This window comes from Varroa jacobsoni, unplaced genomic scaffold (assembly GCF_002532875.2).
Source record: "Varroa jacobsoni isolate VJ856 unplaced genomic scaffold, vjacob_1.0 scaffold_936, whole genome shotgun sequence".
NCBI classification, from domain to species: Eukaryota; Metazoa; Arthropoda; class Arachnida; order Mesostigmata; family Varroidae; genus Varroa; species Varroa jacobsoni.
This window is the reverse complement of record NW_019213838.1, coordinates 53715-68881: the sequence shown is the minus strand read 5'-3', so window position 1 is coordinate 68881 and position 15167 is coordinate 53715. Positions and strand designations below refer to the sequence as shown.

Sequence of the window (15167 nt, the reverse complement as noted above, 5' to 3'; positions counted from 1 at the left end):
TCGTTTGGAGTCTGGTTAACTCGAGCTTCCGTTGAGTACGCATAACCAAGCCCGGTTGTAACCACTGATACTTCTGGCAAAAGTAATTGTTAACGTGATGTCTAAAAATATACGCTCGTTTTACTTCTATTGCGAATCAGCTTTTCGTTTCTAGCGGAAAAAAAAAACATTATGGATTATGATAATCATGCAAAGCCACGTCAGCCGCTGTGTCCCCAAGATCACTAACTGTACGCTGTACTAATACAATATTAAACTTTCAATGTTCGCATCATTGAACGTAAAATGCAGAAAGTTCTTAACGATGTAAGTTTTTTATTTTTGGTCTTTTAAATACTTAACCCCTATTGCATAAGTGACACCTTACGGGCCCTCTTGAACAATATGCAGCTGCTCCTGGCTTAATTCGCTTAAGCATAGAGGTAATCGATTATATTTAGCAGAGCTCTATTGAAATATATCGACTAGCAGGTTTCGCTTTGCGACGCAAGAAAACTCTTTTTGAAACGGCCTAGCAAACTTGCAGTGGCGCGACGACGGTTTCGAATTGGAAAATTTAAAAAAAAAAACTATGAAATTATAGCATCTACATTCAAAAAGTGCGTATTCTACGGTCAACTATCCGGATACAGGACGTCCAAATTAAAATAGTTGAAGTGCTGTACATTGTTACTAGTTCTCCATGGCAGATTGTTTTCCGATATATCATAGGCACGTATACTACGGCGTATAACAGCACCTGATTTGATCTGATCAGCCTAGGCGTGCAACGGACGAACGGTCAATGCCAGAAGGTCAGCGAGTGTTTGAGGTTAAATACAGCGTTAACATTTATCCTGCACGGGCCGTCCTGGCTTGATGCAATGAAAAGCAAAATCAAGTCCTGTGAGTTTTTAACAGAATACGATGATCCAAATATTTTCATCCAGTGAGCGTCTCTTAGCCTTATGTCTTCAGGCTCTCCTAAACCCAAATTTCAACCCACGAAAACGGTAATCGACATATAGATCTGTAATGTAAATGGGTAACTGTGATCAATATTTAGCATTCAAGAGATGAAAAGCCACCGATAATCACTGTAGTACAATACTGAAGGGGCTCTTTTTCTAAACAGAAGTGTATATCTACTCAGTCGCTCGTTCGATTAGTTCAATTTGTTTGTTCTTAGCTGGTGATAATGCGAAAAGGGCAGTTTTTATGGCCACGGCCTTCGGGAGTAGGTTACTACTCCCACTGAATAATGCAGTTCTATAGGGGCATAGCCTTACGTAGCCATTTGTGTTAGCCACCCGCCAGTGTATTGTGAGGTATGATCAGCTGATCAGAAGCAGGTGCTACCGGACGAGAAGCTGATGGTGCCGCTTCTGGGAGCCAGAATCGTGTACGAATCAAGACCGTCTTCTGGCGCTAGGCACTTAATTGTTTGGACATTACTGGTAGGCATGCTGTGTCAGTAGTACTAACCGAGGCCACGCATATTCTTATGGAATGATTTCATTGTCAGATAGCCAGCAAGCGATACCAGAAGCTCGGTAGTGCTTCTGGAATCACCCGCACTTTTATCACGCACACTAGACCTCCCGTGGGGCTTTACTTGGGTCTGGTACATCTTCGCTCAGCAGCAGCGTCAAGGAGAAGATCTCTTGCCTGCCTAAACATTTCTCCGCTTTGAGAATAAGAAGTCCGATGCCCATGTATCATTAGGATGATGGGTCTGCTAGAAGTCTGGTGGTTATACGAAAGAATAGCGGTGGACAAATTATGTCGATCATCTATCTATTCAGTAGCATAACGCTAAAGAGGCTGTAGGAAGTTCATGTGACGCAAGTGTGCTGAATTATAGATGGCTCACTAGTGAAGTTGCCTCTTTTTAAGCGAAAGGCTTCGCCATGTAATACGGTGAGCTGTTGAACGCTATAAAAAAACATGACCATGGCTTATGTTCGAAACCCGGTTTGAAGCATACAGAGGTGCCACAACTATGGTGCCGCGCGTTTTTTTTTTTGGGGGGGGGGGGGGGTAACGATAAGATATTGTGGGTGACGAAGAAAGAAGTTGCAAAAAAAAGTTCTGCGGCCTATTCACATCCATGTGGAGAATAGATGAGATGCTGTGGTAACGTATCATGATGGTGATGATCATGTCCTGCTTTGCGAAGTTGTCGACACGAGATCTACTTCAGGAGGTACCCCAGCATCGCCAAATGTTCCATAAAGATCAGGTTGTTTGTAATAATAACATGTAATAAATTTATAATGGGATATCTAGCTGTTCATACGAAGCTAGGTCTTGGTAGAATGCTATATATATTCGTCTTTCCACAAACCTGGTGGCGTTCCAGCCGGTCAGTTGTTTCGATGTTTCGCTTCCTTCCGGGAATATGAAAAGCTTTGTCTTGTTCTTGTGAAGCTTGCGTTTTTTTGGAAAAACATATTTTTTTAAATTCTGGAAACAGCCCTGGCCAATTGTGAGATATAAGGATCCTCACGAATTATGAACCTTATCCACGAATAGGGTCAAGTATCTCCTCTTGAGAATGTTATATTATCCGACTCATATTAATACCATCTTCGGTCACCCAAGGTCTTTCTTAGCTCGGTTTCAACTAGCGTCACTTGCGCCTATTACGACACGGTGGCCTATCAGCTTATTGTTTCGTGTTATTTTTTTTTGTTTGAATTTAAAATGAACGAGAAGGGCCTTTAGTTAGGGTTATATCATGTACGTTATTTAAACCCGTTGAAAATTATAGCTTTGACAGGATCGATCTTCCGGTCAGAATTTTACCTTGTAGTACGGGTCATGCTGTTGTTAATGATTCTACGTTGATTACCTTTGTGCATACAATTTTTTTTTTGATTTTAGCGTAACATGCCTGTATCATATATTTTGTGCCGAGCAAGTTAGTTATTGCCAAGACTACAGACGACCTCAGCAGGGGCGATTAGTTTAAGAATGAAAGCTGTCCCTCAGATTCGCCTGTACCCGTATATTAGTAAGCTCCTTTTGAATAATACTCTCTGTGGGCAGAGAGTTGCCAAACTGTGTGTCTTCGGATGCGTCCCATTGGCAATAATGGTTAATAAGGATGTGAGTGCCTACACATCTCTTACCCTACCGGAATGAGTGATCTATTTCATCAAATGCTGTTTACATACGATTAATTCATCAAGAAATGAGAATGCCTATGTATGCCTCTAAAGCCTCTAAACTCTGCTAAATAACTAGGCTCTGTCCTTGTAGGGCCCTACAAAATGACATTGTCCAGAATCTTGCAATTCGGAGATCACTCTGTGCACCAAGAACTCAATAAGTGTTAACTCACCCCTTTTTAGGAGCAACGGAGATTTTGGAAAAAATATCATTATTATAATATAATAATATAATCTAACGATACCAGCCGTGGCCAGCGGGTACAGGAATACATTGAATCTGAGCTTAGTTACATTTCATACAACAGTCACTAAACAGGTTACTTACAGCGGAATTATCATAATATTTATACTGCTATTAATGAGCAGGTATTTTTTTTTTTTACCTAGGCACTGTAATATGTTTGTCGAAGATTAAATGAAAGCGAAAAAAGACAAAAGTTTTTGTCCCCTAATCGAAAATCATAATTAGGATGTTACTGGCAGTCGAGCCATTAGCTTACAAGTTTGATCATTACAAACATTGATCACTATCGTCAGACAGGCTGGCAATGTTTGCACCCCTCTACGATTATTCGCCACTTTTCTCTACCTTGTTGCCTTAGCTCTCTAAAATTGTTTACGATAGCTGGTTATGGCTACGAACCTGGCAATATGTCTTCCGGGTTTTAACATCTACATGTAAACAAGTACGAATTTAGCCTAAGTCGCTCACTGACTTTAGTTTCGTAATCGTTTCTTCGTGAATCATATAATAGCTATAACTTGTAGGGAAATTCTCACGATATTCGTAGTAGATATGCCATCAAATATGCTCCCTTGACGACACAATTCACTGGTTCCGCAAAGGTAAAATTGGTTATCTGGTCTGACTCATTGTAGTGGCAAACACGGTGACCCAGCCCAGTGGCTCTGTCCCTCTAACCGCCTTTCTTGCCCTTATACCCTTTATCAGGAATCTTCGTAACGAACCGTCTTTGTATTTGTTATCGCCACCATAATAATCGACCATATGATGTCAATAGAAGCGAATTAAGAGGACCCGTTAGTTCGACCTCGGCTTGCGGTATACCGTAACAGTTATTAGTAATTTGAAGCATTTGAAACCTCAGAAGAGGCGAGCCAAATTTCATCCAAGGATATAGCCGACGCTACAGTCGTATGCCAATTTTTTCGATGCCACTTAAAACGGGCTCAGAAGCGCTTCATTTAGTGCCCAAATCGCCCGGTTGTTTTAGAACCTTTGGAGCACTGCGCTTATTACCCTGTTCCTGCACTTTGGTCGTTGGCTTTCCTGTCATCATGTCTTATTTCAACTGCATGAGCACAATTACGGCAAAAGGCGATATTATTTCCACATATTCAACTAACAATTCCATAATTTTGTACAGGTGTATATAACAGGTTAACAGTCATTGTAATACCAACTTTTTTAGAAATGAATTAACTAAGAAATCTAAAAATGTTGATATTCTTCTAAAAATTCTCTATCGATCCCTTGAGTTGAAACACATATAATAACATTATAGCCGACCATAGTATGGCCGAAAATAAGAAACACTGTCAATGTCTGCAACACGCGTTTCCATCATGTACATAATTGATCATAGAGCTATACACTAGCAAGATGTCTTGATGACGCGGCTTAGTCGGTCATGGTGGTAAAAGCAACAATGGTCTATATCACCTTCTTTTTGTTGCAGTAATAGGTTGACACAGCTGTAACAGACAACCGTACTGAAATCATTTCGCTCACTTGCATTTCAGCATCGAGCTTTGACTCAATCACCGCCCTCCTGCTTATGATTTTACTTAGCTAGCTATTTGAATACCGTATTAACTTGGGCGAAAGGCCTTAAACTCTATCCAGCTAGTGTGAGAACGTAACCGTAACCCCACTTCATTTTGTTGCATAACGCCCTCCCATATACAGACTGTATATACGTTCTATCTAATCAGTATTATCACGTTCCCGACCCCATCGCAGTAGCAACAACATAATCAGCAACAAACATACCAGTAATGACAACAATAGTAACGGCACCGAATAACGAACCGCTACCACGTTTTCATACGAAACAGCGTCTGCCCCCCTGTCCACGTAACCGGCAACGTTCACGCTAGCGCGCCAGCGAGTGAAATAGGCACGAACGTCGTCGCTGCAGACGCCACCGTCGCTTCGCCTTCTATCATTAAAAGCTCTTCGTCTTGGCCAGCGGTTACCCCATCACCAAACGAATCTACGCCGGCACGACAATGTTGGCACAACATGCCTTCACATGAGGTAGATCGATTTTCCTGCAGGAAGAATGCATAAGGCAGCAACAGGAAGAGCCCAAGTATCACCCACACGAAGGCGAGAGCAGGTAGAAAAAGGTGATAAAAGGGAACCCCGATGAAACGAGCTATCGTACTAATTGTGGCTGTATAGTTAAATTCGTAGCGTCGTGCCTGGCCCTGTGTTGACAGAGGACGAAACTTGAAAGAGTATGCCTGAAAAAAAGCTCACATATAGTAGATGGTAGCTCGATGTGCTATGTACGGTGTTGTTAGTAGGGACGCAAGTGCTAACATGAATAGGGAATCAATATGCCAGTCATTTTGGTGATTTGCCACTGAGCTTGTTTAAACTAACGGCTGACACAAACAAATTCTGCTTTAAATTCGTATACACATTGTACACAACGAGACAATAACAGGTGATGTCCTAAAATAGCTGCGCTTCACTTCCGGTAGTACGAAATAGATAATAGCAAAAGCAGCTATTTTTAGGATAGAAATAACGTAGTTAATTATGCATTTGGTAAACTAAGGCGAATTGAGATTATTCTATAATAGATATAGAATGGCACCTTGCGATAAGTTAAACTGGGATATTACATTGTGTACGGTAAGTTGGAAAAGTTCTTTCTGAAATAGCGTGTAACACTTGAAACTCAATCTGAGCTTAACTATAATCGACTACTTCCCTTGACTTGAAATATAATAGACAATTTAATTTCTATGCACATTTATGGGAAGGACCGAGAGTTTTAAATTCTGCCCAGTGACGAATTTACCAACGTAACACAGAGATGATGATGGTCACATGCAATGGGTTGTGGGCCTGCCTCACGACCTATTATTGGAGGAGCGATTTCACACACGGAGCTTTATTATGCATGCGAAACCTCTCTTCTGAAGAACCCACGTCATCGAGAAGTTCTCTATGTGCTCTTAAGTTCAACACAGAAGCCAGCCCACTCACGGCTTCTTTGTTATATTGTTATATAACTTTGCGACGAGATTGTTGACCTTGAATTGATGGCACGGTACATTTCTACAAATGGCCAGCACGTCTCTTCCACCAGCTCTCCGAAACTGAAGTAACTGATGCGCATACACAGTGTGTTATTTATTGTACACACAAAGTGCACAGATCCATTGGCGCTGTCCACGATTTGCGGCACTTCAATTCAATTTGTAACGTTCAGTTGAGGTCCGCCGTAGGGGCGTAGCTCGTTCCTCGCAGATTTGTGCGTGTTCACCCATGTCCACACCATTTACGGTAGGGATGTCGTGTTCATTGGCCCGACTCCGTAGTATTTGTATTTAGGTTTGGACCCGTCAGGCCAAGTTTGACACTCATCGCCGTACTAAGTAACGAGTACACACATTAACCATCGTCAAACTTACGTCCACGTAACATGGAGTGAACGAAAGTAGGTGAGCTGTGGTCGTTTGCATTTCAAACCCGTATTTTAAATACAATAGTAACAATAATAGTTTCTAAGGGAAGCACCGGTGCGTTTGTGGGTTCACAGCATAATTGCAGGTGGCGATAGTAAAAATTATCTGAACATTTGGTAGATAATTACATCCTATACACGTGTGAATAGTGTGTTTAAATGTACAGTAGAGGGATATGGTGCTGCTTGGAAAGATAGTGGTGGGCAGGGTCCTTTGCCTGTTTGTGAACCAACGCATTTTGTGATTCGCCTTTCGTCTCCGAATAGCTATCGACGTACTGTATACGTGCAAACTTTCCCGAATCGTCAGCATCATCGACGAGCAACTAATGATGGCCAGTCGTCGTGGCCGTCTTACACGGTCTTGATCTTATCAAAATCGCTGCGGAAAATGTGTCACGCCTTCAGATTGTTATTTACTATTTTAACCATACTACTCTACCCAAAAACTAAAAATTATTTCGACTTTTCCATTAATATCATTCTTCATGTTTAGCAATTGTTGTTCCTGATGACCACGCACGCAATGGGTTGATCGACTATCTATAGACAGCGTGTATGCTACAGACGGACGTTTTCAAATGGCCGATCGTTACCTACCAAAACAATAGCAACTTTAGGCGTGTCCAGCCAGGCGATACGGCATACGTGGTAAGCAATAAGTGCGGGCAGCTACCACTGCTGTGTCTGTCATTGCTGGTTTTTCCAGTGGCGCTACATTTAAATTCGGATAAAAAGCAACGAAAACGGTGCCTAATAACGTCGTTTTGTCTTAGCATCGCCCTCATCTACTACCACGATTGTCACAGTTCATTCACGTTTACCTGCCTTACAGAAGCGGCCAGCAACAGGAATCTAGAGCTATCTACAAAATGTTTGATGACACTGGTCAATCTACTTCGCCTTTTTTTGTCGCCCAGGGGTTTGTGCGTCGTTGATCTTTTCTTCTTGCGTGGGCAAATCGCTCACGTGAATGAAGCAAGGCTGAAAACAGGTGAAGGCGTGATTGCCCCACGGTTTACTTCGAGCTATTGACACTGGCTAAACAGACGTCAACCGGTTCTATCAATGGATCTTTTAGTTAGGGTTGGAGCTGACGCCTTCCCGCAGGTTCATGCCGGTTGTATGAGAGAACGAGGCATATGCTAGTGTGAAACACTGTAAAAAAAAAGACTGGCATTGCTGAGATGCGTATGTCGTGCATGCGCCTCGAAATCTGTTTTTATAAAATGTACAAAAAACGTCAACAGAAATAAATAAAATGATTCGGCCATAGTTAAGCCGCATGCGAACACAAGCGTTACTTTCTGCTAATTTTTCTTGTTGGTCATCTTGGCAGTCGAAGCATTACAAAGCCTTAAGGCAGAAAAAGGCTCGTTTGGACGTAAAACATGTGTTATGTGTATGTATGCATGGATCATTTCGACAACGGTTCTAACAATGTTTTCCGCGTGTGTAATAAATAAAAATTAAATTTTTACGAGACATCTACCGAGCTCTACATAACAAACCTGAAATTGTACTTTCGAAAAAAAAATGTTTCGCCATAGCTTCAAGTGTTACGGTATGATGAATATATATACAGTTGGTTACGGTTGCGAATTCCTGGAAAATATTCTTATGTATAAAATATGTCACTTAGAATCTCTTATAATAAATAATAACTCTTAAAATATGTCTCAAGCATAGCTTACATTTTCTTTGGCGGCCTATTATTTAGTCAGCCAGCTTCAATATTAGGTAAAGGATGAAGCTCCAGGGGTTAAATGTCACAATGTAGTAAAACGACTCCAATAACTTTGGATACAGAACTTAGGCCATGTAGGCCTGAAGTCTCTTTAGGCTAGGTTATAGGGAAGAGTAATAAGACATATATCTGATTAAAATAGATACGAATCCACATGCTATAGTGATTTGGTCGTTTTCTTTGTCAATTTTTGTACTTTGTTTTTCACAAGCCAAAGCAAGATTTAGTCGACAGAAATTCTGAGAGCTTGTTTATCCGCGTAGTACTTATATTATAAACGATATATAAAGCAGCGCTATTTGGTTGAGCAAATCTGTCTGTTGCTCACTATTATATAGTGCATATACCTTTTTGGCGTAGGTGAGACCTAGTGAAGCCAACGTAATATATTCAACCTTTGCAGCTCAAAAAGGGTTTAACGCGTTCATGTAAAATGTAACTACTGCGAGGCCTTTAGACTGGTATTGACGATTTGCTGATCAAACGATGGTCTACCTTTTCGTCGTGCCGCGTATCGTGCCAAACAGATTTACATTTTACACCTGACGTAACTTGCTAGGGCGACTTGACTGCGTTGCAAGTAATTACTCTTTTTGTCAAAAACAATTTTTTCCGCTAAGGGACAGTATTCATCTGATAGTTGTGAACCGTTTGTCAACGACAGGTGACAAATACAGCAAGACACATTAGGTCGTTAGAGACCTAAGCAGGAAGGGAGAAAGATCTCCTAGAAGAGATAAAATGCCTTTACCTAGACTGAGTGGATGCAGTTGATAGTAATGAAGCTTTCCGTGGCACTGTCATTAGAATCTATAAAGTCGGAAGTTGTGAGACACTCCCGTCCGACAAAGGGTCAGCTAAGGGAATCCCTTTAGAGCATTTCTATAGCCCGATACAGTGGCATAAAATACTTACTAAATATTAGTAATGGAGAGATTCTGGCGTTTCGATATAGAAAACAGTCATTGATTTGGAGGCTTGGATAACAAGTTCTTGCGGTATCCGTATGGTACGAAACGAATTCAACACACGAGGTTAGCGGATGTGTATTAGAGATCTTGAGCCACCTACTTTCTCTACTTGATTACGTACATATGGGATATGGTAAAAGCTACCGAGTGACCCCAACACGCCGATGATAAGCCAAACCGAGCCAAAGCTGAGGAACCTTTTCATTCATCATTTCAGGTAACAGAACACGCCGCAATGACTAGGTTCGAGGTTATATTCTATTGAGAAATGTCGATTCTTTGCTTGGGCCACTGTTTGCTCGACAGCCGTGTGCTTTCCTATGTCTTTTCCCTTCATTCTGCCTCTTTCGCGATAATTTCAGTTTACCTATTCATCTACTGGTAAGGAACGTTCATTCGTCGACATATTATTTTGGAAACCTTCAGCAACGCTCGGACGTTCATTTTTTTGACCTCAGTGTAGGGTCTTACTGCCCCTATTCTTTTCCACTCGTACCCCTATTCGACCGTTCGAATGCGTATATTAGATAAGTCGACGGGGTATTCCGCGTGGGCTGTAGAGGCTATGGCGGCGGGGGCCGAATCATACAGCGATCTTTAGTTAGCGATGATATCATCGCAGCAAATGTTAGTCTTTACTTTCTTCTGGTTTATCTTGTTCAATTAAAGAAATTCAGATGCGCGCGACTCTATGTCGACATACTGTACATATACGCTCAACGACACAGTGAGTCTCTTCGTGCTTCCAGTAACTGCGATAGTCATATGGTAATTAAGGGCAGACAATGTTCCTAGATTCCTTGATGATGGCAAACTATTTTTGCCGCCGCAGCTGTTGGACTTTTCTACGACGAGAAATGTACGTGTAGGATCTCCTGACAATGGTCGGTTATTCGCTGAACCTCGTCGAATATTCGACGCTGATAGTTACCAAACGAACTGGCAAACCGAAGACTACGTACGGCACAGATGAACCGAGTCGGCCGATTGGACGAGCCACTCTGAACACATACAGCGTTTTATGATATATTAAAAAATCTGTAGTATTCATTCAAGAACGATGCGACATTTAAGATTGTGTAATTAGATTCGATTTTAACTGCTGTTTACTTACTTTATCCACGGATCGATAAACGAGCAGGCCTGCAATCGCAGGGAGAGAGACTGATGCGCAGCCATATTGACAACAATATATATGTATAGCTACCGATTTAGCTTCCCATGGCAATCCTTTTGTTTTGACTTACAAAACAGCTTTGTCGTCTGCTCGAGAGGTTAACTTTTTCCATCGTAAATCCTGTACCGCACGCTAGGTCAGCGCAATTTAGGTTCGAGAGAAGCTCGGCTTCGTGGTCGACACCAACGAATAGGGCCGAGCATAAATGTATACTTTTTTTTTATATTTGTTGTTTTTGTTTGTATAATTATTCTGTGATTCTGAGGTCACATTCAATTACTCAGGCGGAAAATTCGTGGTGTTGCCAAGAGCCACAGCTGCAGCAGAGCGAAGACGAGTAGAATTAGTCGATTTTACTGCAACGGAACGTTAATATGGCGCTCGTAGACAACGCAGGAGGACGTTGATTTCGTCATCGGCAATCGTTTCGCCTGACGGAAATGCAGACCTGCACGCCGATGGAGGTGTCAGCGAAACAACGCGAAATTGCTTGCGGCAACCAGAACCAATTGGCACTGGTGCCATGTGGCATGGTCAATTCATTAATTCACTTTAAGAATATAATTTCTATGATCAAACTTTTGAACCAGTTGAATCGTTCCGTGGTCAACGCGGAGCAAAATCATAGCCCGTTTCGTTTGTTCATAAGGCTACTAGGGCTGCCGCAGCGGCATCGGTGTAAGTAAGCGTCGCGATTTTGCCGTCCTACCAGATTTTACCCATTCCGTTAACGAGCCACCCATATCATCCGTTTTAGTTTCTAGAAGATTCATCGCTGAAATTAACTGGGCCGTAAAAACTAAATGGAGAAAGTGGCTTGTTTATTTATTATTACGTCTTACCATGCATAATACCTGCCGTTAGTAGTCTGCATCGAAATTATAAATGGCGTAGGTGTGTAGTTCTTTGAGTGAACCCAGGCACGAAGATGATAAGCGCCATTTTTGGAACGCACTCCACATGTCCACTCTTGTAATGTGTACTATAGTGTAGATATTAGGTGGTGTTCTATCCCATGGGATGTGTTTGCTAAAAGCGACAAACTGGGTCTCAAAAGCTCTATATATATATATATATATATGCTAAGGTATTTCAGGTACCTCCTATCTGGGCAGATTTTTTCTAGCAGAATATACCCGTCCACACAGATTTAGTATAGTTTCGTTGAACCAAGTAATTGAACGACCGCGTTGTCTAACAATGATGTAACACTTCCGCTCCGCGTGGCGATATTTCTGTCTGACGCTTCTTCCATTTTGATTATGTAGGCGCATTGTTGTCGGACGCATCAAAGATTACGAGAACAACATAGTCGACTTTTCTTTTATATAGGCTTAATATACGCTTAATAAATAAATATATATATATATATATATATATATATATGAATAGGTGAATTAATAATATTTTATTCGTTTTATATGTTTGGCTAAAATATTAGTGACGCACTTGTTGAATTTGTTTTTCCATACTTCCATACAAAACTAGCTTTCAAAAGTATGTTGACTGAGAGACTAAATGGATCATCGGGCCCGTAATTTTGCTGGGCTGATTACGGCTTTCAATGAACGATATAGCTAATGTTGTCATAAAATAGAAGTGATCCGTCAACGGCCGGTAAATAGTTTAATGTTAATTCGTTTGCTCGACGAAGTAAAGAAGAACGTGGATCGAATGTAGAATAGAAGATAAAGCGAAGTTATATATATATATATATATATGTGTATATAAATCGCTTAGTCCCATGACGTCCGATGGTTCCAATGCGGCAAAGCAATTTCTGGGTATGACTTTTCAAATTAATACACAGCAAACAGTATATGGAAGAGGTCGCTCTCACCAATGACTGCCTTTGTTTCGATTCTATTTTGATCGTTGTTGAATCAGCGTATTTTTTGCTTTTACATGTATAGGCTCAGACAACAGATTCAGCATTTAGAGCGATAATGTAATACTAGTTGACAGGGCTAATAGCTGGACTTTTACCGGTAGATAGATACACGATGTCAGAACGGATCTCCTATCCGATGCTATCCTTTAAGGTCGTCCAACAGTCACTTAGAAAGACTGACTGAATTTCTTGAGAAAAAAACACTTGCTACCCAATAGCTATGGCTGAATTGCAATTTCGTGCCCAAAAACGAATCCATCTCTACGTCCGCGAGAATCGATGCATAGCGTACAGCATGGGCTGAAAATCTTTTCGTTGTACAAGGAAAATGACGGCTTTCCGGCTGGCTTCGATAATGCAGCTTTTAGCCTGAAAGAGTTTTGAAAAGATAGCAAGGCCCGTTAAGTGAAGTAGGAAAAGCGGCAGAGGAAGCCAGAGGAGGACATTCAGCAGGAATGGCAATCAAACACTGACCGAGTCGGGAAGGTGAAATAACTATATATATAGTGTGAACGAAACAAAAAAAATCTACTGAAATATTAATTCCCCCGAGGCGCGTACGTTCGCCTAGAAATCTTATAACACACGAAGATAGTATTGCTTATACGGTAAATAGTGGTGTCATTTCCTGGGTCCGTCTGAAGCTACTACGGACGAGATTCTCATTGAAGTTTGTAATAGGTGGATAAATATGGATACTTCTCAGTGGCGTTTCTCTATTGTTAGTTGAGCTGTACGTTATCATATTGTATCTGCGTATACGCTTGAGCTGTTCGTCGTGTCCATTCATTATTCGCTACCATGGGGGAGTTATCCCAACAAGGCTCTGTGGGCTAAATATTGACAATAACAACCAATATTAGTAAAACTTGAAACATTGTTTGGTGCGAGACAAATAGCTCATAATGACCATTAGTATCGTCCGAATGTTTTTATTTTGATCTATTACTTGGCGGCACTAGAAGAGATGAATGATGACCTAAGTAATGGGTTATTAAGCTTGTCCCAGTAGCATTATCGTTCACTAACAGCTGATGTCGCGCCATTGGCGTGAAAGGACGTCACAACACATACACCACAGTGGTACAGACCATATTTACATTTTTATATATTGTTACGATATGTAAAAGCCTGTCCTGCCAAAAGAGCTTTATTTATAACTCTGTACATTTTTATTGCCGAAGCAATTTTATGATGCCTTTTAGTTTACAATATTATAGACTACATTATTGAAATACAATACTCGACATCAGGTAACTACGATTTTATATGAGCATCTCTCGTTAGCCAGGCTTACCTTTACAAAAACTGTCTGCCATATAAAGCGACATTGTCCAATAGAAAACATTGGCCATCGTACAATTTTGCGCTAGGATTTATGTAATTTACTGATGGTATCCAATAGCTAATTGAGTCTGGGTTGCAGTTATGTAATAATATGAAGTATGTACGACAAGCCGTTTGCTACTACCGTCACAATGGCAAACATAACGTGTAAGAAGTCGTTAAATGTGTCAAATGGCTGGTTGACTGTGTACACGATTCTGCTCTAGTTGCTAGGTACAGTCGACTTGAAGGGGTTGGGCCTATCTGGGCTTCGTGTCCCATTCTGTGACAACGAACGGTTTACGGCAGATTTCAGCAGTAACAGTGAAGAGTGAATTCGATGTGCTCCGCGAAGGAGCATTCAAGATTTTTGATTCTGGGTCAAGTTTAGGCTATTCGCTTAGGTTTTTCGAGGTACTCCAGTTAAGTATGGGCGCGGCCTCTTGCTGGTCAACCAACTATAGAATTTGATCTGCGATTTGACTAGATTTACGGTCCAGCTTGTGCACTCCTGAAGTACCTTTACGGCGCTAGATTAGAGCGGCTTTAAGGAAATGCAATGTGCTACCGAAAACATTCGTCCTCAGTCTCCTATCAGGCCATAATGCGAGTCATTACGAATAGTTCTATATTTTTTTTTCTCAGTCTTATTCAGAATATCGTCACCGCTCACAAATTTAGATCATAAATAAATTCTGCAAATAAAGATCATGTATTTCGACGGGCTAACATTATATACCTAAATGGACAAACATCAGTTGTTAAAGCATTCCATAACATAAAAATAGTCCTGTGATGTCACAGGTAGGCCAATGAAGTTTCTAAAACTGTTTTAATAGCATCTAGACCTGAATGATCGGAGCATGCTAGGACCATATGAATCGTTTCTATCAAGCGAAGCGGACCTTGTCATGTTGAAAAGTTACCGATGCAGTCGTCTCCAAATACACCTACCGATGTAGCTAAGGTTTATTTCCTGAGTGAGGCCGCTCAAAAGCTTTTTGGCCGGCAAAAGGTAGACCTGTTTTAGTTAGCAGGGCTGCAGTAAGAGGTAACGGTACAGTACCATTGGCACAGATTGTTTCTCTATCTGCATGGTAGACGACTGTCTCATAGAAGCAGGTTCAACAGATGTGTGTTTTTTATCTATAGAGTTGTTCCATTTATAATGCGTA

The 15167-nt window shown here is 41.1% G+C and overlaps 1 protein-coding gene and 1 long non-coding RNA gene across 11 annotated transcripts in view; both read left to right on the top strand.

Annotated features, from left to right (window-relative positions):
- LOC111265134 (heat shock 70 kDa protein 12A) overlaps positions 1-15167 on the top strand; it is a 72362-nt gene that overhangs the window by 16245 nt on the left and 40950 nt on the right. The gene's annotated exons all lie outside the window — the stretch shown is intronic.
- LOC147752855 (uncharacterized) lies at positions 5241-8566 on the top strand. Its single transcript, XR_015312938.1, has 2 exons — positions 5241-6042; positions 7377-8566. It is a non-coding gene; the product is annotated as an uncharacterized LOC147752855 (long non-coding RNA).